This window comes from Crocodylus siamensis, chromosome 5, assembly GCF_052110815.1.
Source record: "Crocodylus siamensis isolate JL-2025a chromosome 5, ASM5211081v1, whole genome shotgun sequence".
Taxonomy (NCBI): Eukaryota; Metazoa; Chordata; order Crocodylia; family Crocodylidae; genus Crocodylus; species Crocodylus siamensis.
Genome location: NC_143399.1, coordinates 11,491,298 through 11,514,950, shown reverse-complemented (window position 1 = coordinate 11,514,950; position 23,653 = coordinate 11,491,298). Strand labels below are relative to the sequence as shown.

At 44.5% G+C, this 23,653-nt stretch overlaps 1 long non-coding RNA gene across 2 annotated transcripts in view; it reads right to left on the bottom strand.

Annotated features, from left to right (window-relative positions):
• Positions 1-21,375, bottom strand: part of LOC149863501 (uncharacterized) — a 40,673-nt gene extending 19,298 nt beyond the window's left edge. The window contains exon 1 of one of the 2 annotated variants that reach the window (XR_016442539.1): positions 21,243-21,375. This is a non-coding gene — a long non-coding RNA (uncharacterized LOC149863501). Of the gene's footprint in view, positions 1-10,687; positions 10,823-21,242 lie in introns of those variants that run through there. The other variant, XR_016442538.1, reaches the window with a different exon arrangement.
• Between the last annotated feature and the right edge of the window lie 2,278 nt (positions 21,376-23,653).

Genomic DNA, 23,653 nt, shown 5'->3' with positions numbered 1-23,653 from the left:
AAGGAGCAGGAATCATGAACAAACAAACGGCACAAATGCAAAGAAGGGTTGTAGCTTTACTGTCACACACAGCATATGTGCACGTCTTGGTGTTTCTGTGCACGCATGCTTGTGTGCACGTATGTACATGCAGCAAGCTAGAACTCCAGAAGTCGAGATAGGGCGCATCTACATGTTGCCGTATGACAACATTGCTATGGCACCATGCTTCCTTCTGGAAGTACTAAAGCACAGCACAGTATGGGTGGTTACTGCACCGTGCACGTGGTGCACGGTTAGATTTTGCCACTACGGCGACACAGCTGCTGATCACATGTAGACCTGCATGATGGCTATGTCGCTGTACTGCACCGCACAGCAATGTAGCACATCGCTACGTCACCAGAGGGCGATGTGTAGACGTGCTGAAAAATACGTTCCTCTTATGTGTTTATGTTGCACGTACACCTCACAGGCAAAGCCAGTAGTATAGCCCAGCATTAAGTTTGCCAACCACTTCCAGTTACAGAACCCTGTTTTCAATTGCTAATAATTTTGTTGAAAATTAACCGACTTGGGCTGGAATTTTCCATGACAAGTATCTGCCATAGGCTGAATGGTTTGTTTTTTTTTTCCTTTTGGACAGTTTCAGACACAGCGGCATGGGGAAAATGCGTCACTTTGCAACATTAGAAAATTCCAATAACCTTTTCTTTGAGATGCTCCAGAGCCTCTACATTTTAAAGCAAGGACTTAAAACTTAACTGTGGGGTGGCCTTTATACCAAGGAGGTATGTTTTGCTGTTAACTATGACTTGTTCAGCCAGGAAAGTAGGACTGGAGTGGGAGACTTATTTCTATAATATAATAGTAACAAAAATAAATTATGTTAGGAAGTTAAAACACTAAAGTCAAAATGAAACTTGCACATACAGGTCAAAGAAATAAGTTGTGAATGCTCCATTTCAGAAAAGCTTTCAAGGTTTTTAACTTTGCAGCCAGACATGGGACAAAACAAAATCTGAAAACTTGACATTTTCTCTCAGAAGGAAAATTCATTTGCAGCCAGTGCTATGCCAAACCCTGGCTCTTCTCTCTCTCAGCTTCTGAAAGCAGATCTGTCCCCCTTCAGTTTGATCCTTGTAATTCCATATCTATTCCATATTCTCAATCCATATCCATAATGCATGCTGCATTTGCTAAGCCCAACGGGAAATGCAAAACAAGGAGCAATAGGAACAAATGTTCTTTGAACGTAAAATCCATGCAACAAGGCCATAGCAAAGATGTGCCCCCATCCCCCTTGAAGCTGCACCTTCAGGAACCCTGGAGTTTGCCCATTTATTAATACCACTGATCTTCACATCTGTTTCAGATTGGTTTATGTGGACTGGATTTGATAACAAATATGTTGTCCATTAATGTCAGCCTGTGCACTGCCCACACTTACAATCTTACATATTTTCTAGACACATTTTGCTTGTCAGTCTTCCTGTTAAGAAAGCTTGGTGACTTGGTATAGCAGCTCAGGTACAAAATTTAAAACATCTAAAGATTATCGAATCAGCACCAGGACTGGGGGGTGCAAAAAGACCCGAGCACGACAGATGCACTGGAATACTTTTTTGACAGATTTACAAACTTGCGGCCTGATACTAAAATAGGCAGGACATCTCTCACCGCCTCCCAAGAGGCACTCAGGATCCTGAGAATCGTGTCCTTGGGGGGATACAGGGCATGCAGTAAACTACATTAGTGTATCGCTGCATTTCAATGGACTTGTGGACGTTAAACAAAGAGTACCTAGCAGAAATGTTTCAAAAGGAGGAGGGAAATGACTACATCTCGCGCTGATCTCTACTAGGTCTGACCTCTATATTAACCTCTATATAAATGATCTGGTAGAGGAGATGAAGGACAGGTAATACTGAACTGGGAGGAGTTGCAACTATCAGGGAGGACAGAGTGGTCAAGTCCAGATGAGCGCGGTGCCAGACACTGCAAATGCAGGCATTCCCTGCGCTACCTTGCTTGGTTGGCCCTGGGAGATCCAAGGGTCAAAAAAAAACCCATGCCAAAAAAAAAACCAGGCTGTGCACATGGTGGCAGAGCATGCCACCCGTAATGAGAGCCTGGCTGGCCAGAGCCACACTCCAGCTGCCAGCCAGGCTTCTAGCTGCAGAAGTGGCAGCTGCAGGTCTCCCAGTCCCCTAGCACCCCAGATAAGGCTGCTGGGGCCAACATAGTTGCTGGTCCCAGTCTCCCCTACCCCATTCAGGTAATATGCCGAGCGCCAGAGGGCACATGGCATGGGCTTTCTCCGGGGACAAGTAGCAGCGGCACACGGTAATGCCGCAGCTACTTGTCCCCAGGGAAGCGAACACCTGTGCTCGCCTGGACACAGCCAGAAAGAGCATGTTTATTACTCTTTCTCTAATGCTTCCCATGCACCCCACTACAAAATGAATGGACTGAAATATAACAAAGTGATGGCTGAAGAAATGGGCTGGATATAGGGAAATGAGATTAAAATGTGGATTCATCTACATGGAGGAAAAATAAACCAACAAAATACGCAACAGGTGGAGAAACCAGAAACCATGGAATGAGAACCAGCAGCCAAGTATATAAAGCATAGCTGTACAAATATAAGCTGGGCTGCCACTGAGGTCAGCTGGATAATTGCCGTTCAAGGAAGTAACAGTCGTAGGTGCTCAGCACCTCTTGAAAGAAAGGTGCTTATTTTTAGAAGCCTAAGCATGGACTTTGGTATCTAACTTTGCCTATTATTGGCCGAAGAGTTTGAACCTAGGAGGTGGTGGCCATCCTAAACTAGGCTTTCACACCCCCTCATTATTAACACATTCTGAAGGCCTCACTCAGAGCCCACCAAAGCCCGAAAACTCGGCCATCAACTTTAATGGGTTTTTGGAACAGGCCCTAAATTCCTAGAGCAGTGATACAGAAAGGATGGAAAAGAAATCACTGCCAAGGAGAAAGAGGAGGAGGGCAGGAAAACAAAAAGTGTCTCCAGATTTTTGGTTTTTATTTTGGAGGGGGGTTTTGTTTGGTTGGGGTTTTTTGTTAAAGACCTATGGAAAGGCTAGAAAGAGAAAGTCTCTTAAAATGGAGATGAAGACAACAAAGCTGTAAACGCACTGGATTTTCCAGGTGGAACATTTCCGTGCTCTTTTCACAGATCACATTCGGCATACATTAATACATCAGGAGCCAAAACAGTGCCATGCACTGCTTCCCAAAGGAATACTGAAATGGTGTCAAAACACTTGAAAAATGTTTGAGGTTTAACGTAAAAGCTATGATTTTTTCTTCCATTCAAATGGCACCTGATCTTCCAAGAGTAGAACTTAATACTAAAAAAACACAGTGGCATCTCTTCCCTCATTGCTAAGTGCATGGCAATGCGAAGATTAAGGGCTGGCCTTGAAATCACTCGCAACCAGCCTGAACCAAGTCAGCCTCCCTTCCCGTCAGCTCTCTATCATACCTCGTACAGGTCTAATAACCCCCACATTGTAGACCTGTACAGAACCAAGGCAGTTCTGTATCATACCTCGTAACCCACACCAAGGCCAGCATCTACATTAGACTTATTTCTTGAGTGCACCCCTAAGACATATCTTGGATTTCCTGGTGGAGCCCTTCCAGGAACCAAGGTGTGAACTGCTACTGTGTCTTTCCAGGGTTTTTTTTCTATTTATGGGTCATAAGAGGAGGAACTAGATGCAGAAGGGGTGGAAGTCAGGACCTGGAAGTCGTGGGTTATTTAGTAGCATACTTCCTGTGCATACCATCAAAGTTTGATGGTATCAGTCTTTGTGTTGCGGAAAAATACCTGTATCAATCATTTAAACTATCTCAACTCCCCTGGCAGTTTCAAGACAATAGTCTTAACTTCCTGTCCCAATTAGATGTGCTCCATGTTGTCAAATAGCTCCCATCTTTAGATGCCAATGTTTTCCAGTTATATCTACGTTGACAGGCCACACTGCAGAAGGAGAAAATGAGGAGGCAAAGGAAGGCAAGTCAACCTCCCCCTACCTGTAAGTACAAGTATCAGCAAGAATCAGGTTGGACTGAGGCTGCAGCCTAAGCTAAGTGTTTTTCAAATACTTGGCAGATATGGATTTCAGGATGGCCTTAAGATCAACCGTCAATGTAGATGTAACCTAAAACATAGCTACCTGAGCTATGGGAGCTATTTGAAAATATGCAACACATCTACTTGGGACCTGAAATGAAGATTATTATATCTTGTTGAAACTTCAGGGGGCAAGGCAGAGACTGTTTTAAATTATTGGTACAGTAATTTTGCCACAAAGCCAAGGCTGATGCAATTCCCCACCCCCTTACTTATGAAAACAGCCATCATGGGGGGAACAAAACTAGATCACATGTATTTGTAGGATATGGCAGGGTGCTACCTTTCAATCATTTCTTATATAACCATCAGAAACTTTAACTCTTTTTTTAGGATTTTGTTTCATAGTTTCTAGGGTCAGAAGGGACCTTAGTAGATCATCAAGTCCGACCCCCTGCCCTAGGCAGGAAAGAGTACTGGGGTCAAATGACCCCAGCAAGGTGTACATCTAACCTCCTCTTAAAGACCCCCAGGTAGGAGCCAGCCACATCATAATATGTTAGCGTTGGCTAAATGAAGCAACTCAAGCATTAGTTAAGCTTTTTAAATGACTGGCACTGCTATCCTCTGATACTGTGGCTATCAGTACCTTTTCTAATAGCATGGGTCATATCCAAGTGTAGGTTATTGTTGTTGAAAAAAAACAAAAAACAAGAAGAATCAAGACTTTTTTTGACGTACACAAATCCGTTGTTTGAAACACTAATTTTCCCCATGGAAAAACCATGCAAAAACAGAACATTTTCAATTGTTTCTACCTAATATTTTTATAGGAATATGTCCATAGCATCTGGCAAAAGTAGGATGTCGCCTACAAAACCTCTTGCCTCTCTGAACAAGTTAGTCTCTAAAGTACTACCCTGCCCTGCCTTCTGCATATACTTTTGGTAAATTCTAATTCAGCTTTTGCTACGCTAGGCAAATTCATAGGTTGAACTTAACAGATAGTTAAAAGCCTTCAATGTGGGTGCTCTACAGGCAAGCAGAGGACCTTTTTTCTGGTTACTGGAGATGTTCATTTACTTTCTTTTAACGTGCCAATAAATTCAGTGTGCGTATCTGTGTTTGAGCATCATCTGTATTTCAGCATTGGAGAGTTTGATCTTTGTTCTGCTCCGCATTCATTACCATGTGCAACGGTGCTCCATAGCATGGCAACCTAAGGTTGCACTTGGAAATCTATGATAGATGTTAGTAGTCTACCGATGGCTTCATTTTAGCAGGATAACATTTGCTGTGCCACAGAAGCAGCCAACAGAGAAGGAAATGAGCGCTCAGCGCCAGAGGAACCACTAGGAAGAACACGTCTGTGCCTTGGGCCTCTAGCTTAGAGCTGCTATAGTCTCTTTGAAGTAGACAGGCTTCTGCTAAAGGAAGCCAATGCAAACTCTGACTGCCTCCTCTAGAAAAAAAAATGTGAACCAGAGAGCGAGCGAGATGGAGGGATGCAACAAGTCTCTGCCATTTGGAGGTAGGAGACACCTTATGGCCATCATGGTGGGAGACACCTTTTGGCCATCGTGAGTTCAGCCAGGGCTCGCTCACCCTTTCCCCCTTTTCAAATACTAAGTGGGTGGTGTTTACTGGGGCATTAGACTCGAGCAGCCTCCCAAAGACCCTCCACGTTACACACACGCTCCGTGTCATGCGGTAGCTTGGATCATGACCCCGAGCAGTTTGACAAGCCCCTACTAGCTGGGGTATTCTGATACCCACTTAGCTTTTATAAATTGTCCTCTGGGTCAGATTTTCAGGCATGCAGCACCACGTCTTTTGCACTTACCAAGCAGGGCTATAAATTATGGCTGGAGTCTCTGAACCTTCAGCCCAGTAACTCCATACTACTGGCGCCTGCTGGGTTGTTGTTGTTGTTGTTAAAGCTGCAGCTCTACGTGGGGAATGCGTGATGTATGGTAGGGTAGGGACCTCCTTAACTCCTCAGTAAAGAGGTCACAAATAGGAAGAAACGGCAGTTTCCTATAATATTTAGCATTCTATAGGCCCGCCAGTAGTGCCACACTTTACTTCTTCATTTTTTGCATCTCCTTTGAGAGCTCTGCCTCACTTCATCATCATAAACATGTCAACAATCATCCCCAGCGGAGGACTCTGCTGTTTGTTCTGCCGGCTCACATGGAGAAAGCATGTCCCTGCTGCAGCCCTCAGCATGCATTTCTCTGTGCTCAAAGGGGCCTGAGCTGGAACACATCCATCTTGTGGCTCCCAGACCTTGATATCCTAAAAAACGAGGAACGTGAACTCAATAAATACGATCAGCTGCCAGGAACGTGCCTGGAGTCTCCTGCTCCTGCCACTGACATCAGAAAGCTACAACGTTTTATTGTTAGGTTCCCAAAAAAGTACACCCCCAAGTGCTGTTGCTGCCTGATGTTACCCCACGTTTCTCTCGAGTATCACGTCTGTCATTTCGAGATCAGACAAAACATCAGTTCTCACATACACAGATCCCAGTGAGGCAAGGGATCTGTTTCTGTCTAATGCCCCTTGGTTCATCTCAGGAGAGCTTTTTCATGTGCGACTTGTTTCCTTATGTTTTCATTTTTGACACTGCAGCTGTGGGGTTTTCCCCCACATTACCAAATTAACTTAGTGGTTTTGAAAATGCTTTCAAGTGAAATTTTCCCATGCAGCCCTATGCCTTAACCCTCCCTTTCAACCGCCTGGCTCTTGCACACTGTTCTCCACTCAGCAGAAACTGTTCCATCATGCCAAATTGTCTGGACAACTGGTGATGCATCAAAGCAAAGTGCAAGGTGCTGACCAGGGGAGCATAAAATGCATTGTTCCTACTGAATCTGGTGGAACTCCTCGCATACAGAAAGCTAAGTGCATGGTTAATATAAGTCGTTGAACAACCGTCAAATTCCTACCAACTTGGGATAAGCTTCCAACTGGAAACCTATAGATGAATGTCTTCAAGGCCCACATCTCCTCTGAGCTAATCAGAGACTTCCCCACATGTTCTTCTGTTAGCAAAGTACTTGGGCACTTTTGGCAGGGCCAGAACTTGACAAATTGTTCCTGTGGAAAAAAAATCTAAATAAACATTTTTCTTCTCAGTCACTTGCGTCAACGTTTTTCATGTTTTCAGCAAAAACAAAACCTAAAAAGCTTTCATGTTTGGCTCCCAAGTCCAAGGCCCCAAGAAAACAGTCAAATTTGATGAGAACAGAAATGCAGAAATCATTCAGTCAAAATACCTTGTTTAAATAACCCCCATATGCAGCCTCTATACAAGTAACCTTTGCTCACAAAACAACCCTAGTGCAGAAACATAAGATTACTCAGAGAGTAGGATGATTAGGATCATTAGAATAATAAGTACCTTATTGAGAGAAAGACAAAATTATTTTATGAAAGTGGTATTGACTTAGAGAACCGTAGGGGTTTATTTTCCTTTGAACTAGACTAGAAGATGCATAGTAAGAATGACCCCCTAAAGTACGTCACCACTAGGCTAGAGGTTTTAAACAGCACTTCACTTTGCAAAACAACTAAAAGAGCATTAGAACAAGCCAAGATAGATAAAAGACCAAGAGTGAGTGTTTCAGTAAAGAAGGCAGTTATAACTTAAGTGACAGAGATATTTAGCTAGTGTCTTTCAACTGTGCTGCTGTATTCTTCTGTAAATGGAAATAAAAGATGTCTTTGTTCATCCTATCGTAGTTCTTCCCCCACTCTGGCTACACTGTGGACTGACTTACTAGGTACATTATTATCTTCCCTGGATAAGTAAAAAGGAAACACTAATCTTGTATTGTTGAACATAGACCAACGGTTCTGTCGTTCTCACTAGGAGCTGAGAGTGAATGAATAGCCAAGAGCAGAGTTTGCCCCTAAATCTGGTCGTAAATTCAGCATGTAATTGGAAACATTTAGCCGCTACCTTCTTCATCTTTTTAGGGCATGCCCAGGCACCAGCAATCATATAATCCAGCTCTGTGTATTTTAAAAATGCGAAACCCTTCTCATGTTTTCGCAGTACAGCTCACTTCCAATGGGTGCAATTCTAAAATGCGTGCACATAGACGTTAGGCTTTTGTTAAAGTACAAAAAGGTGTTTACGTCATAAAGAATAAAGTGCACATCTGTGCCATTTTTGCATGTATGGAACCCAGAATCTGAAACAGTTTTAAATATATATATTAAAAATTCAAAGTTCATACACACACGCATGCATACACACACACGCGCGCGCGCGCGCGCGCGCGCGCGCGTATACATATCTACCCTCAAAATTAGCCCCCATTCTCTTGGGGGGAAAGAACCCATTTATGTCATTACCAAACTGAAGGAAAATAAAATATGTCATAGCTATTTTTATTTTACTGTAAAAAAAAATATTTACCACTTGTTTCATTTCCATGTTAAAAATGCAACATGAATATGGATCCAGGCAATTTCTTGCTAAACCATCCTTTATGTTCAAATCATTGGACTTAGATCAAGCAAGAAAGAGACGATTATTTTTGCCAATAAATCTCTCTCTTGGCCCATGCAATAGGGAGCTAGAAGACAGCTTTTTGGCAGAGATATTTAATAAAGGGGATTGGAGGAAATAAATAATATTTCTAATACTAAAAGATGAGGGCATGAATGCCAAGAAATCAATATAGCAGAGATAATACAGCTCAAATTGTGCTATTATATTTCAATCAAGAAAAAGTAGATTCTATGGGGCTCAGATGAAAGGAAGGAGATACGAATTTGAACCATGTATATAGATTGACTCTGGCTAGTCTTTTGTAGCCCAGTGCCTATCTTAGTTGGGAACAGTTAAGGAAATTTATTCAGCCTGGTGATAAAAAAAACTTATCCTCTTGCATATTTTACAACAAACAGAAGAGTTTTTGTGGACTCCCTTTAAGTGCCTCTTAGTTACGTTTAGCTCAGAGAAGTCACATGAAACTCATTTCTGCCCTCTGACAAGGGAAATGGTCCTGGAGAAGTGGTTCTCACTCACTTCATTAAACCTGCAGGAGGGACACCATTTAGCTGGCTGTAGCCTGCCCCTATTCAATCACGCTCTGGCAAGTTGATGCATCACGTCAACCTATATTGAAAGAACCTAACCTCTATCAGACAGCCCTCCGACTATTGAGACATGCTTGCAGATACTGGATCATGACATTTAAGTGTTTCCATGTCACTCTTGCGAACGCTAATCCAGTTTCACCTAGGTTACACTTTCTAGTATGGTAAGAGTTTAGACCCAGACTGCTAGGGGTTATTTTTATTTACTCACTGGTACATCACGCAACAGGACATTGGGTAAGTGCTCTATTAATACATCCTTTGATTACAAGAAACGACACTTCTGAGTGACTTGTACCATGCACCATGACTATTAAACAAAACACATCCTGTTGCATCTTAAAATAGCCTCGCTTTTAACAAATCAATCAGCATAAAAACTAGACTGCAAAACCAGCAGGTAAGCTTGCTGTAGGGAGGGATGAAGAAAGGCCTCTGAAAAGAAATGAGCAGGCCAGCAGACACTGAACCATACAAGACTGTGCACCAAATTCATCAAAAGAAAAGAAAATACAGGGCAGTTTGTATAAGCTTTCCACCTGCTGGGTGAGCTAGTTGTTTACTTGTTGAGTGAGAAAAGGGTGGAAGGATCTGGCCCTACTCAGAAAGAAGTACAATAAGAAAAGAAGTGCTGCGTGCTAGTGAATCCAGCACCATTTATTTCACCAAGAACAGGAGCCGGATCTCGGAGGAATGGCTTCCACTGAGCCAACCCCCTCGACAAGGGGGGTGGTTCCCCAATGTTTCCTTCACTTTTCACAGTTGCATAGGTGCCAGGAACAACTGGGCCCACCTTGTGATAACTGCCTGTGGGCACACAAGCCAGTCAACATCATTAGACATCTGTTACACATCTGGGAAGGCATTCACACCCACGTGGAGGGCCAGCATCTTCTGTACCATTTAAACCTTGCATTCGGATTGTGTATGGAAGCCAGCAAAGCCCAGTCTCACAAGGGCCATTTGCAAACTACGGAAGGCTTCTTTGTGCTAGCTGGAAGTCAGACACGGAGGAAAGCAAGAGAGGCAAGTTAAGGAAGGGGCCAAAGGATGTGTGTTTATCCAGGACAAGTGCCTTAATATTCAGTTGACTATGGCCTGCTATTCTAACCCACAGGCTGGAGGAACTGGCTTGGAGAGATTCTTGAACATCATGTGCTCACAGCCCAGTTATTTTAGCCTCACATTGACACATCAAGTCTCTCTGCCCAGGTCTACTGACTCCATCACAAAAGATATATAAGAGTCTCTTACTGGCTTCAGGATAACCAAGGCATTCTTTTCATTCAGTCAGTAGAGGCTAATCGTTTCAGATCCAGCAGTCCCACGATTCAAAACCTCACAGTGTGCAGTGCCCATTTGTTTCAAGCACTGTATGGACGTTGGGTTTTATTCATTTCAGAGTGGAAAGAAGTTCCTAGCACTTTACCAAAATATCACAGACCTCAAATGAAAGCAAAAGGTTTTAAAATCAGTTCATCTTCTACTTACGTGCCCAGATCTGAGACCACATTGAATCTCCTATTGACTGCTGCAGAGTCCTGCCAGTGAAATGGCAGGTGACTGCGGCCTGTAGAGTTCAAAGTTCTGCATTTTCCTTGTTGTAGTTAATGATGAGGGAATACAACTGCCCTGTTGACAGTGAGCACTTTAATTAGCCTGTGGATGTTAACTATAACCCTAAATTCAGGCACTAGCTTTTAAATAGCCTTTCATTTACCTTATAGCAGATGTCTTATTCTTGTGCTGCCCAAAGAAATGAATCCCTTTTGCCACATTCATCTTTAAAAAAAAAAAAATTACTTCTCTGCCGAGACTGTACACAGCAAGATTTGACCCAGAGTTAGTTTTTATAGCCCACTTATAAACCCCTGGAAACAGGAGAGTCTGTAATGGAAACACGGACAGATCCCTAACTACAATATTGCAAACAAGTACACTATAAAAATGACTAATTACAGATATTGTAAAAATAAGCTTAGCTGTTAGCATGCCTGAACTGCAGGGCTTGAAGGGCGTGAGATTATACAGTGATAACAGAAAGCTGATGTAGGGCCAAGCTCTGAAGTTCTTCATTCCTATTGGCTTCCATGGTCATTTTGCCCGAGTGGAGATCGGGGAAGGACTTCAAGATTTATCCCTTGGTTAACTGCAGTAAACTTTATGGGAAACTCTTTGTAATAAAGTGGTGTGTTTAATTGCAAAAATGACCATTTACGTGTTACCTGCTTAGCAAATAAAATGTCCATATGTGCACCACTCTCTTCCTTCACTGCTGTAATAAGCCATTCTGGCTCTTCCTTTAGTGCATTTCCTGATATATAGTCCAGATTATAATGGAGGAGTGATCACACCCTTTGCCCATCTTCCACTGTAGGCACACAGCCCTGGTGTGACCCCAACAGGCACCGATGACCAAAAAAAAAAAGAGTCCGGACTCAAGCACACGTGCCCCAGTGGGTGAGCTTATATAGGGATTACACATCTGGAAGAACTACAGTTACTGCTAGGGTGAATAATTGTTTCTTCCTGCTACCACAGATAGGATTATGCATACCCTGTACCTCCAGTATCACTGCTTCAGTGGTTTGCCCATGAATAAAGTCACTGTCTTTTGAAGCAGCTCACTGGCATACAGGAAAGGGACTGTTGTGCCGCTATAGTCCAGCCCCAAGTACACAGGGGTTAAGAGGCACACCAATGGTGAATTGAGTTCATGCACTGTCCCTTAGAAAGCAGGAAGCTCATTGTTAGTGGGGATAGAGGCCCCCATATCCTTTCCTGCCATCTCAAAAAAGCTGTTTTTATTCCTTGCTACTGCACAAGCCAATCTTTATGCTTGGGAGAGTACATAGACATCGAAGTTGCATTGTGCTCCATTTTGCTGGCTTTTGCGATTCCTCTACACTGGCCGGGCAACAGCTGCTCCATGAGGTAAAGCCTCCGTGTTTCCTTAAGCTGTGTAAACTTCTGTGTCTCCTTGCAAACGAGCCACAACAGCCATGGCATTTCCTCTTTAAAAAGGTTGGGCTTGCCATTGACCTTATTCATTTTCTTTGGAGCCTTCCTACTTCCCTTTACCTTCCTTCGGGGTGGCCGGCTTAACCGCTCATGCTTCCACTTGCTGAAGAGCTCCTCCGGGAATCTCAGTGTGGGTTCAGGCATCAAGCAGCACAACTGACATGATCTTCACTGTTTGCCAGCTGCAGGAAAAATGCCAGGAACAACATAAACCTCTCTACATGGCCTTCTCTGACCTCGTGAAAGCCTTCGACTGTTAGCCGATAAGCTCTGTGAAGGATCTTACTACATGTGAAGTACGGATGCCCACCAAAATTCATCACCATTCTTTGCCTGCTCCATGACAGTATAAGAACAGTGGTTCTCAATAATGGATCTATCACAGATCCTTTTGAGGCTAAGACAACAGTCAAGGAAAGCTGCATCGTTGCTCCAACACTCTTCTTAATATTCGTTACCATGATGCTACATCTGACCTCCAACAACCATCCAAGCAGAGTGGAGCTAAACTGCCAAATGGATGGTAAAACTGTTTAATCTCAGCTGAATCTGAGCCAAAACAAAGACCTCCCCAAGCTCAATCATTGAGTTCCAGTAGGCTGGTGATGCTGTACTCTGTGCTCACTTGGAAGCAGACTGTTAGGCAATTATCAACATCTTTACTGAGGAATGCAAGAAAATGGGACTAATGTTTAACATTCAGAAGACTAAGGTTCTCCACCAGCAAGCTGTTAATGAGCAATCCCCAGCTTCAATGAGCATGGTGAAACTCTGGAGAATGTTGAATATTCCCCATATTTCAGAAGCCATCTCTCGCAGAAGGCTGACATCAGCCAAGAAATCCAACATCGCCTCAAATGCACAATTGCAGCCTTTGGACGCCTTAGGAAGCAAGTGTTTGAAGATCATGACATCAGATCTGAAACCAAGCTCCTGGTTTATCAAGCAGTCATGATCCCCACCTTAGTTTAAAGAGCTGAGATACGGACAATGTACAGGAAACACCTCAAGTCATGGGAGAAGTATCATCAATGCTGCCTGCAGAAGATCCTTCAAATCCAGTGTGTAGACAAGGGGCGGGCAATTATTTTGGATGGAGGGCCTCTTACTGAGTTTTGGCAAGCTGTAAAAGGGCCACATGGGTAGCCCTACCCCTTGACAGGTGCTCCGCCCCCTGGTTACCATCTTGTAACCAGAAGTCCCGTCCCCGAACTCCTGACCTTGCCACAGAAATACTCCTTTCCCTTGCTCCCAGAAGTACTCCTTTCAGCAACGGGTTTTTCCATCTCAGAACTAGAAAAATACCAAATTATAATCTAAAAAGTGATCATCTACAACATAATTAATTTGATTTCAAACAATATTTTTTTTCCCTGATTTACATGCGTTTGTGTAGTGTACACAGAGATGACTGCACAATAGCTTAAAATGAAATCTTATTCTTGTATATTGTGGGGAGTGGATATAGGTTTGTGGGGGCTATGGGTGTGTGGGTATGTGGGGAGGGTGGCTGGGGTCTGCATATAGCAGTGCAAGGGGTAGGCGTAGGTGGTGTATATGGAGGGGTGTGGGTGTGGGACTCACCCTATGAACGAACACACACACTACCCCTGTGCCTGCAGACACATACACACACACACTCTCTGCCTCTGTGCCTGCCAACACACATGCACACACATACACACCCCTACCAGCACAGTCCCATGCTCTGCAGTCCAGGGATGCAGCTGGGAGCCACAGCCACGTGGTGGTGGTGGTGGTGGTGGTGGTGGCAGTGCTGGAGCAGGGTGAGGGCAGAAAAGCATGGAACTAGCTGGGAGTGGGCAGGGCTGGGCTGCTCAAGCCTGCAGGGTCCTACTGCCCCTGTCTCCAGTCAGCTTTGACAGGGAGCCAGGGCAAATGAATATTAATTTACTAAAATTTTTAGGGGCTCCTTGAGCCAATTAGAATGGCCTGGTGGGCCAGATCTGCCCTGCGGGCAATACTTTGCCTGCCCCGGTATAGACACATGCATCAACATTAGTGTCCTTTTGCAAGCAAACACCATGAGCACTGAGGCAATGATCATCCAATATCAAATTCACTGGGTTGGCCACTAGGGTTGTGCGAAGCTTTGGGTGGTGATTCAATTTGGAGGAGATTCGGCCCGATTTAGTGGCCGAATCTCCAAATCTGAATTGAATCAGGGAACCAATTGAATCAGGGAAGAGATTTGTGGACCTTTGATGATTCAGGCAGTCCCCAGTGGCTGCAGCAGGGAGCTGCAGCCACTCTGAGCTGGTAAGTACTAGGGGAATGGGAGGGGTGGCTAGGGGAGGGAGGAAAAGACCATGGGTAACCCCTGCCTGCTCCCCTGGCCCCCCAGCCCTCCCCACCATAGCTGCCCTGACCCCCCAACTCAGTACTTTAATAAAAAGCCCCAGCGCTCACCAGGTGCTGCCAGGTGGGGGGACAATCCCCACTGCATGAGGAGCTCTGCACCAGCCCCCCCGCCCCTGCTCCCCTGGCCCTCTCACTGGTGCCCTGCCCGGGCCAGCTCCAGCCCTTTAAGAAAAAAACAACAAACAAAGCCCCAGGACTCACCGCTCCTGCAGTGGCCTCAGGGCTTCGGGGGCTCATGCACAGCCCCCCACATGGTGCAGGGCACTGGGTATTGCCCCACCCCCACCAACAGGATCAGTGAGTCTGGGGTTTTTTTCATTTTGTTTTTTTTTCCTTAAAGGGCCAGAGCTGGCCCTGGCAGGGCATCCATGGTGGGGCTGGGGGAGCAAGGAGAGGGTCAGGGGGCTCATGTAGAGCCCCCTGCATAGTGTGGAGCAGTGGGGAGCAGCAGGGATTGCCCCCTCCCTGCCCAGCAGCACCCGCTGAGTTGCGGCTTTTTTTTTTAACTGGTGCTGGGAGCTGCTGTGGGTGGGGCAGCCATTGCCAGGCTGGGAAAGCAGGCAGGGGATGGGCCTGGCCTGGCTGTTTCAGCTGAACTGAACCAGACTAGATGATCTGAGTCGGACTAGATGATCTGCTCAGGTCCCTTCCGACCCTAGAAACTATGAAACTATGAACCGGGACACTGATTTGAATCCCCTAATTTAATCACTGTTCCCCAAAACTGGCCAAATCCAAATCCAAATCCAAATCCAAAGCAAATACTAGCCATTTTGCACAGGCCTATTGGCCACATCACCCAGATGTCCAACTCCTGAAGCAAGTTTTATTCTCTCATCTCAGTCAAAGTGTGCTCCCAAGAGGAGGACAGAGAAATAATATCAAGGATATCCTTAAGGCCAACTTGAAAAAATGCAATATCAAAATCAGCTTGTGGGAGACCATCACCCAGGACCACCCCAAATGGAGGAAGAGTCTGCTGCAAAGATCTAAGTACTTTGAAACCTCACAACAACAAAAAATGGAAAAACAGGAGCAGTAGAAATAGTGTCATGGTTTGAATCAAGAACCCAGAAGCCACCCATTCTCCCATGGAAACATGTGCCTGAGCTGCAAGAATCAGTTCATGGCAACGAGAACTGGGTAGGACCACCCAGCCCTCCGAGGACCCCACTGGGACCTGTGAAAAGCAGCCCAGTACTGGTGAGGGACCCAGAAAACTTACCTGTTGGAGAGGGAGAGCACAGACTGGCACAGCACAAGACGCAGCCACATCACTTTACAAACTAATTGTCTTTCTGCCTGGATGGTGCCTGGGAAATGACATCAGCCCCATGCAATACCATGCAGGGTTTAAAAGGCACTGAGGAGGTGCTGGAGACAGAGTGAAGGGACATAAACACCAGGCAAGTGCAGCCTGGTAGGAGAGTGGGCTGGTAGGTGCTGGATCAGCGTGATACCCATGGGGCACGGTCCCTGTGGGGGCAGGTATGGGGGGCCAGAACCCCTCCATGCAATTCCCTGCCCTCTTGTCTCTACAGTTGGCAAGTGGAAAGAGTGTGGGGGAGGCAGAGCCCCAAGTCAGTTGCCGCTGTAATGTGAGTTCCCTTTCAGGGGTCCGTTGAGTACAGCACTGAATCCTCCTATCTTTAGTATAACCAAGATGTGGCAGGCGAGTGGGGGGGAGGGGAGGGAGCCCAGCCAGGGTGCTTGCAGCCTATCCATCATCAGAACCACAGGCATAACACTGTTGATCCCAGATAGGCCTCATCAGCCATCTTCAGACCCAAAGATAACACAATCACAGTGAGGGATTGCCAATGATGATAAGGAAATAAGCTCCTTTACAGAAGTTTTCAGCATCTTACCTGCCCTCTCAAGCTAAATTCATCATCTTTTCTCTGCCTTCAGGCTGGGGGAGCTGAAGCCCATTGTTAAAATCAGTTTTCTGCATGTTGTAACTCATGTGCTAAGCTGAAAATGTTATTCTTAGGGTCATACCGGTCAGGCCTGACTAAGGAATTAACAGCTGCATGTATTGAGAAACCCAACTACAGTCAGTCAATTTTGTAAGGGCTAGATGAATTGTTCTTGGGCCGGAGGGGCCTGTAATTAATACAAAGATTTTAGCAACAACGAGACAGGCCCTTGCCACAGACACCCTTAAGGAATAAGATGAAGGGGAGGATTTCACAAAGCAGCCTCTCATTACCCATTCCTTGATATTGGTTGGTAAGTTTGTTTTCTAAGGAACCCCCTAATTAGGTTTTTACAGTGCATAGGTTAGGCATTTTCCAGCAAGAGGTTTATCATAATGGGTTGCACATGTTCTAATACTGTACACTGAAGTGAAGCTTAGCTACAGGGCATTTCCTTCCACTGCACTCTCTCAGTGCAATTTGTTGCCATTGCTGGGGTGCAGCTTTAAACTCTTCACAGATGCAAAGCTATTTTTCATTCAGAGGAATCTGTGGCAGCCCCTCACTCCAAATTGCTTGGGTCATTTCAAACTAGACTGGATGGAGGGCTTGAGAGAAATGCTACAGGGAGCAATCCTGCATTAGCAGGAGGTAGACAAGATAGAGATGGAAAAGACCCAGGAGGTTCATAGCCACAAGTCTATAATGTCCAGTAAACCATTAAAAAAATCCCAAGAAAGATTCTCCACTTCTCTATTGTGCACAGCTGGCTGCTACGTTGGTAAAGTTTGCTGATAATTTCTTGAGAATCATTTTCTCCAGCTTATGTTCAGAAACCAACACAGCTAGATTTTTCATATCAAAATTCAACATACAAAAACAGAGGGTAAGGGAGCAGTTCTCAAGAAAAAGGAAAATTCATGTTGGTGGCATGGAAGAGACAGGGTGATTTCAGAATAGAAAACAGAATATTAAAAGGGCTACAGCAATGGGTGTGGCAGATTGCATGCTGGTTAATTACACCAATCTCATCACACTAATCACCAGTTGTGGCCACCTCCTCCCTCTAGTCCTGGACCACAGAGCAGATATGAGTCGCAACCAGTACAGTCACTATTTATACTGTGCCTTGTTCAGTACCGGCCCCCTGTCAACATTCAAGAAGTTTGCTCGGCATTGACTAGTTCTGATGGGTTAGACAAGTCACAAGGTATTGGTTTCTGGTTCCCTAATTGGATTAATGCCTCTCTCAGAAACAATGTTTTTGGGTCAATCTTAAATCAATAAAGGACTATTAAGATAACCTCTTTTGCCTCCAGTTTCATAGTGATCACAGTTTAATCATTCTTATTATGCAGGGTTATTTTAGAAAGGCATTCAGTCATGGTTTCAAGACTTTAACCATGGAAGGTTAAGTATGACTTTGGTCACCTGTCCCAAAGATCGATAGAACTGAACCCTGCTTGCCCAACATTTGTTTTTTATTTCTAGGTTGAACTTTGGTACAAAACGGCACATATAAGAAGTCTAAATCTGCTTATTGCAAATATTTTCTAGCATTCACTTAATATAAAACGGGTCAGCTGTAGGTTGGAAACCAATCACTAGGATCTTGTTTTTCCTGTGCATTCAGAGAGACGCTGGTGCTCTGCAGTCAGAACTATAGAAATATATTGTGTAATAAGATGGATAATTAGGAATCTGTACATTTTAGCGCATCATTGTCCTGCCCTCTGATGCAGCCCCAACTGTTTGGTGGACATGCTCCTAATCCATGGGAACAAAGTCCTCTCACAAAGTATGGCATTAGCCAATGGCGGGATTCTGTGGGCATGTCTACACATGCATTTAGGCACACCTAAATTTAATGTACATTAGCTTAACAGGCATTAAGACAATTTAGGCTCACATCTACACATGCACGCATTAAAGCGTATTAACGCCATGTGTGCAGACTCATGGACTAAAGTTGGTCCCAAGTCAGTTCATACACAGCGTTAATGTGCCTTAATGCATCTCCACTTACATTAATGCACTTTAGCTATTCATGCCTAAATTTGACACCTGGTTTTGCAGTTATAAAATTTAGGTGCAAATAGCCTAAAATCACCATTTTAAGGCACATTAAGGGCACCCATATGTAGACGTGTGCCCTTAATGCACCTTAAATTGGCTAAAGCGCCTTAAATTGGCATGCATAGGGTCACCTTGGGCAATGCATCAGCTGTGAAAGAGGGCCAGGAGTGGCCAAAGCATCATTGCACACTGACACTGTTGAAGGTTTAACCCTCAGTCCTGCAAACAGCTGTGCATGTACCCTGCTGTACACATACAGGTAGCCAGGCTGAAACATCCTTCTGCAAGTGTGTGTAGAACTACAAATTTGCTACTTGATTATCCAAGGTGCTAAGCACCCCTACCCATTCTTGACTGCAATGGGAGCTGCAAGTACTCAGTACCTTAGAAAAATCCCACCAGTCATGAGCTTGTATTTAGGGCAGTTATAAGGAAGCCGTTTGACCAGAGGACTATCCTTTTACAGAAATTGGCTTTGTTGGTGAGTTGGTGAGTTGCCACTGAAGTAATTCCATTTTTTATTCATTAAGAAGCCTGAAGTAGAGCTACAAAGAAGTCACTTCTCCCTTCCCATCCTCCCCCACAAATACTGTACCTCAGCTGTATAAATCTTGTTTGCTCTGTCCTTTCACCCAAGTACAAACATCCCCTACCCATAGTATTCAGAGACCGAGGTAAGACTGGGAAATGTGAGAGAACTGGAACCCTTTTTAACCACCTTGGTTTCAGTATGCTCATTAAGGAACGAACCAGGTGGTGGCAGGGAAGCCTGTAATATTAAAAAAAAAAAAAAAAAATTAGGAGCTTTCAGCAGAAGGAGAAGTTAGAATTTATCTGTAATGACAGTCCCAGCTCAACTAAGGCAGCAGGGAGTGGGGCCTCTCTATTATAGGACACCTTGAGGTCACCAAGAGTCATCCAGAGCACCTCAACTTGGCTATGACCTTGCGGGAGCTCTTGCAAGGCACATCTGGAATGTATTTCAGCTTCAAGAGCAATAAATGAAAACACTGAACACAACAGGGTCGAGGCAATGTTGTTTGAAAGAAAAGGTAATGCTTTGACCCTTATTTGGCCCGTGACATGTCTGGTTATTTCGCCAAGTACTGGGGAAGGACTGCTTGTTTTGGTTAAAAGACAATACCCTATTTAGTTATAAAATAATAATAATGCAATTCATTCGGCGCTTCCCGAAGTGCCTGGGTGACAAACAAGAACGGGAAATGCAAGCTTTCTGGTGTTCCAAATGATTGCTCCGCTTTTGTCTTCTAACATGCCAATAGCCAAACAAATAGAAAATGATTACAACAGAAATAATGGAGGAAACACAAGTTTGTTCCAGTTTTTCAGTGCCAGTGATAGGCTATAGTCAAAAAGTGCCACAAAATTAAGTAAGTAGTGACAAGCCAAAGATCTTTCAAAAATCTGACTTCAAATGACAGTATCAAGATAAAAATATCCCATACAATCACCCTTTCTCCCCCTTCACTTACATTTCACAGTTTCTGCCATTAGTTTGATTTTTGCACTTTGCTCAATAAAATGGCATTGATCATTTTCACTTTACAGATGCAAATGGCTTTGCATTCTGGTTCTGGTGCATTAGTCCAGGGTTAGATAGGGAACTGCTAAACAAGCATGTGAAATATTCATTGAAGAATATTTATAAATGAAAAGTTTTCAATTTCCATTCCTGCTGGATTTGGCAAAACCTGACTCTCTTTAGAAAAATGTAAGTTTTCATGCTAAATCAACAGTCTCACTTTAAAACAATAAAATAGTGCAAGAGTGAGAAAAACAGCTGTTCTAAGGTTGATTAAGAAAATATGCCACCTTCTGAATGATGCATTGCCAAAGTGTATTACACGTAGTATTGCAGATCATCTCTCATCTCTATTCATTTATCAATTGAACTAATTGCACTGTATAAACATGTTAGTTAAGATATAGACTTGTGCCGTGCTCCTACCTAGACAGCAATAGGAGCATGCCTGCCTGTAACCTCATTGTCTTCAATACTTTGGTCTGTGCTATAGCTGTGAGTGTTGCTTAGATGGGACACTTCAGTAGACCATGCACATAGACAGTTTATTATAAGGGACTATCATAGGATCTAGGGCTTAATGCCAGCACTACAGGCTTCACTCCCATGACATGTTGGCTTCATGTAAGACTGCATATCAGTAAAATCCTGTAGGATTACCCCTGTAACTTTCAATTATACATTATTTTTCATTTCAAGTCTTATTGGAATTTCACTGTAGCTGTGTTGTCAATGTGTGTCAATTATTTTAATCATCAAATTGTATACATCCAAGAAACGACACCCGTTGCTTTCATATCCTAGCCTTTGCAGTTCATTTTGTTGCTTGATATTAGGGAGAGAAAAATCAGAGACCTGGCAAAGGTTGTTTTGCTGTATTCCCTATCGGAAACAAAATACATCATCCTCCCCGCCCACCATTCAACATGCCAAAACTATGCATCCCCCTTTTGCATTGCTTTGGCTTGACTTTAAAGTCCACACATCTTTCTGGTCGCTTCTGCTATCTTATTGGGCTGCACTGCCCATCTTTTAAATGAGAAAAGGCCTGACTATAAATCAGCTATCTTTCTATTTGAATAACTGGCTTAGATAACATTTTTACCTTGTTTTCAGGAAAGCTGAGGATCTGTTGCTTTCAACAGTCTTTCTTTACATTTTCAGCATTTAAGGCAAGCTCAATCCAAAGACATGAAGAGGCAATGTTCCTTTGGATCTGAGATGTCCAGGCTCAGTTCTGTCAGAGACGTTTTCATGGATATGTAAATTAGGGAGAGAGAGAGAACAAGAAATCTATTTTTCCACATGGCCATGGTTTCATAGCAATTAGCAATGCAGCAGACAGGATTGTAGGACGAATTTTTTAAAGCATATAAACATATCAATGTTACATGCAAACAAGCTTCTCTGCATCCTGGCCATCTTTAGCCTGTGCTACACCAAGCAAAGTTCCTCAAGCACCCCCATCCCACTTTCTCCCATCCCTCTCATCATACTACCTCAATATGCAGAGGCAAGCCTAGTGGTAAGTCCTGCATTTTTCTTGGGTACAGAAGACTGTGAGGCTAATGGTGCTACTCATGGCATGACTCCTGTCCATGTGCTGCAAACAGCCTTATTTTGGCAAGCTTTTAAAGCAGCTGGAAATCCCACTCGTGCAAACACAAACGCAGTTACGTCAGTGTAAACGGGAAATCTCGTGGCGTGTACAAATGCCCAAGGGCTGTAGGTCCCTATTCTCTTTCTGTACTTCTGGAAGCACTTTGCTTCTGTGAAGCTTTTTGGAGCTTGTATTAATTCTGACACTTATGTGTTGTCTCTCCTGCCCTGGTGAGGCCATTTTCTGAGGCAAATTCCACATTCTATCCTCACTTGCCCTACTGGAAATGCACAATAGTTTCATAGACATTGCTGGATTTGAGTTTGTCTGAGTTTGACTTCATAAAAAACTGAAGCAGTATTGGGAACATAGTTTTTCTTCAGGAATTCATTAAAATAAACTATAAATCTCAAATCTCTTTAGTCAGCTAATACCCAGAGGTGCTGGTATTGGAATATTCCCAGAAACCTGACCATGCCTTGCCTAATTAGTCTGTGAAAGGAGGCAAGTGGCAGTAAGATTCACCCATCCAAATTTCTCTGTACAGCTACATTAAACTACTTTAAACTACGCTCGTTGGGGGAAGGGGAAGATGAGGGCGGAAGAAACATGAGACTGCCAGACCAAACAGCACCCACAACTACAGCCCAGCCCAGACCAACGAGCGAAGCGAATAAACAGGTAAGAGATAGGGGCCAGGGCAACGCTGGGACTAGGGGTTCAGTACACACATCCACGGGAGGCCTCAAATGCCTCTATACAAACGCTCGTTGTATGGGCAACAAGCAGAAGGAACTCACCCTCCTGCTGGCTAACACCAGCCTGGACATAGTGGGGATTACAGAAACATGGTGAGACACAACACATGATTGGGTGGTGAATGTGAAGGACTATAGGCTGTACAGGAGGGACAGAATAGGAAAGAGAGGTGGGGGCGTGGCACTCTATATTAAGGAGGAATACACATCCTCATCAATTAGAAAGAAGTCAGGGGAGGGGCACTCTGAAGTGCTTTGGGTTAGAGTACAAGGCAGTCGAGGGGAAAGAGACTCAGTGGTGGGGGTCTACTACAGACCTCCCAACCAGGGAGAAGAGCTTGACCAGGAATTCTTGGGTCAGCTCACAGAGGTAGTGAAGGCTAAGGATGTGGTAGTCATGGGGGACCTGAACTTCCCGGACATCTGCTGGGAAGAACAGTCAGCCAGGTCTGAACGCTCACGTAGGCTCTTGACCAGAGTGCAGGACCTCCATCTATCCCAGGAGGTGCACAGCCCCACCAGGGGAGACGCCTTGTTGGACCTAGTGCTGGCCATGGGTGATGACCTAGTGAGGGGGCTGCGGGTGCTCGACCACCTGGGCGACAGCGATCATCGCCTGCTGGAATTCACCATCCAGCGCAAGGTGGCAAAGGCATGCAGTAAGGCAGCAGCCCTAGATTTTAGGAGGGCGGACTTCAACAAGCTAAGGAGGATAGTTGGAGAAGCGCTGAGGTCCCGGGGGGGAGGGGACCCAGGTGTCCAAGGAGAGTGCTCGCTCCTTAAGGAGACGATCCTCCAAGCCCAAAGGAAGGTAATCCCAACGAGGATCGAAGGGAGCAGGAGAGCACACAAGCCTCCGTGGCTCACCAAAAGCATCCGGGAATGTCTTCTTGCTAAAAAGGAGGCTTACACCCAATGGAAAGAAGGGGTCATCACCAGGGAGGACTATTCTGTAGTTGCTCGGGGATGTAGGGGGGCAGTTAGGAAGGCCAAGGCAGAGATGGAACTGGGACTAGCTTCCCAGATTAAGGACAATAAGAAGTCCTTTTTTAAATACATAGGGGGTAAAAAGAAGGTCCCGGGTAACGTGGGGCCCTTGCAGGACGCATTGGGAAACTTGGTCATCACACCAGACGGCAAAGCTAACATGTTTAACGA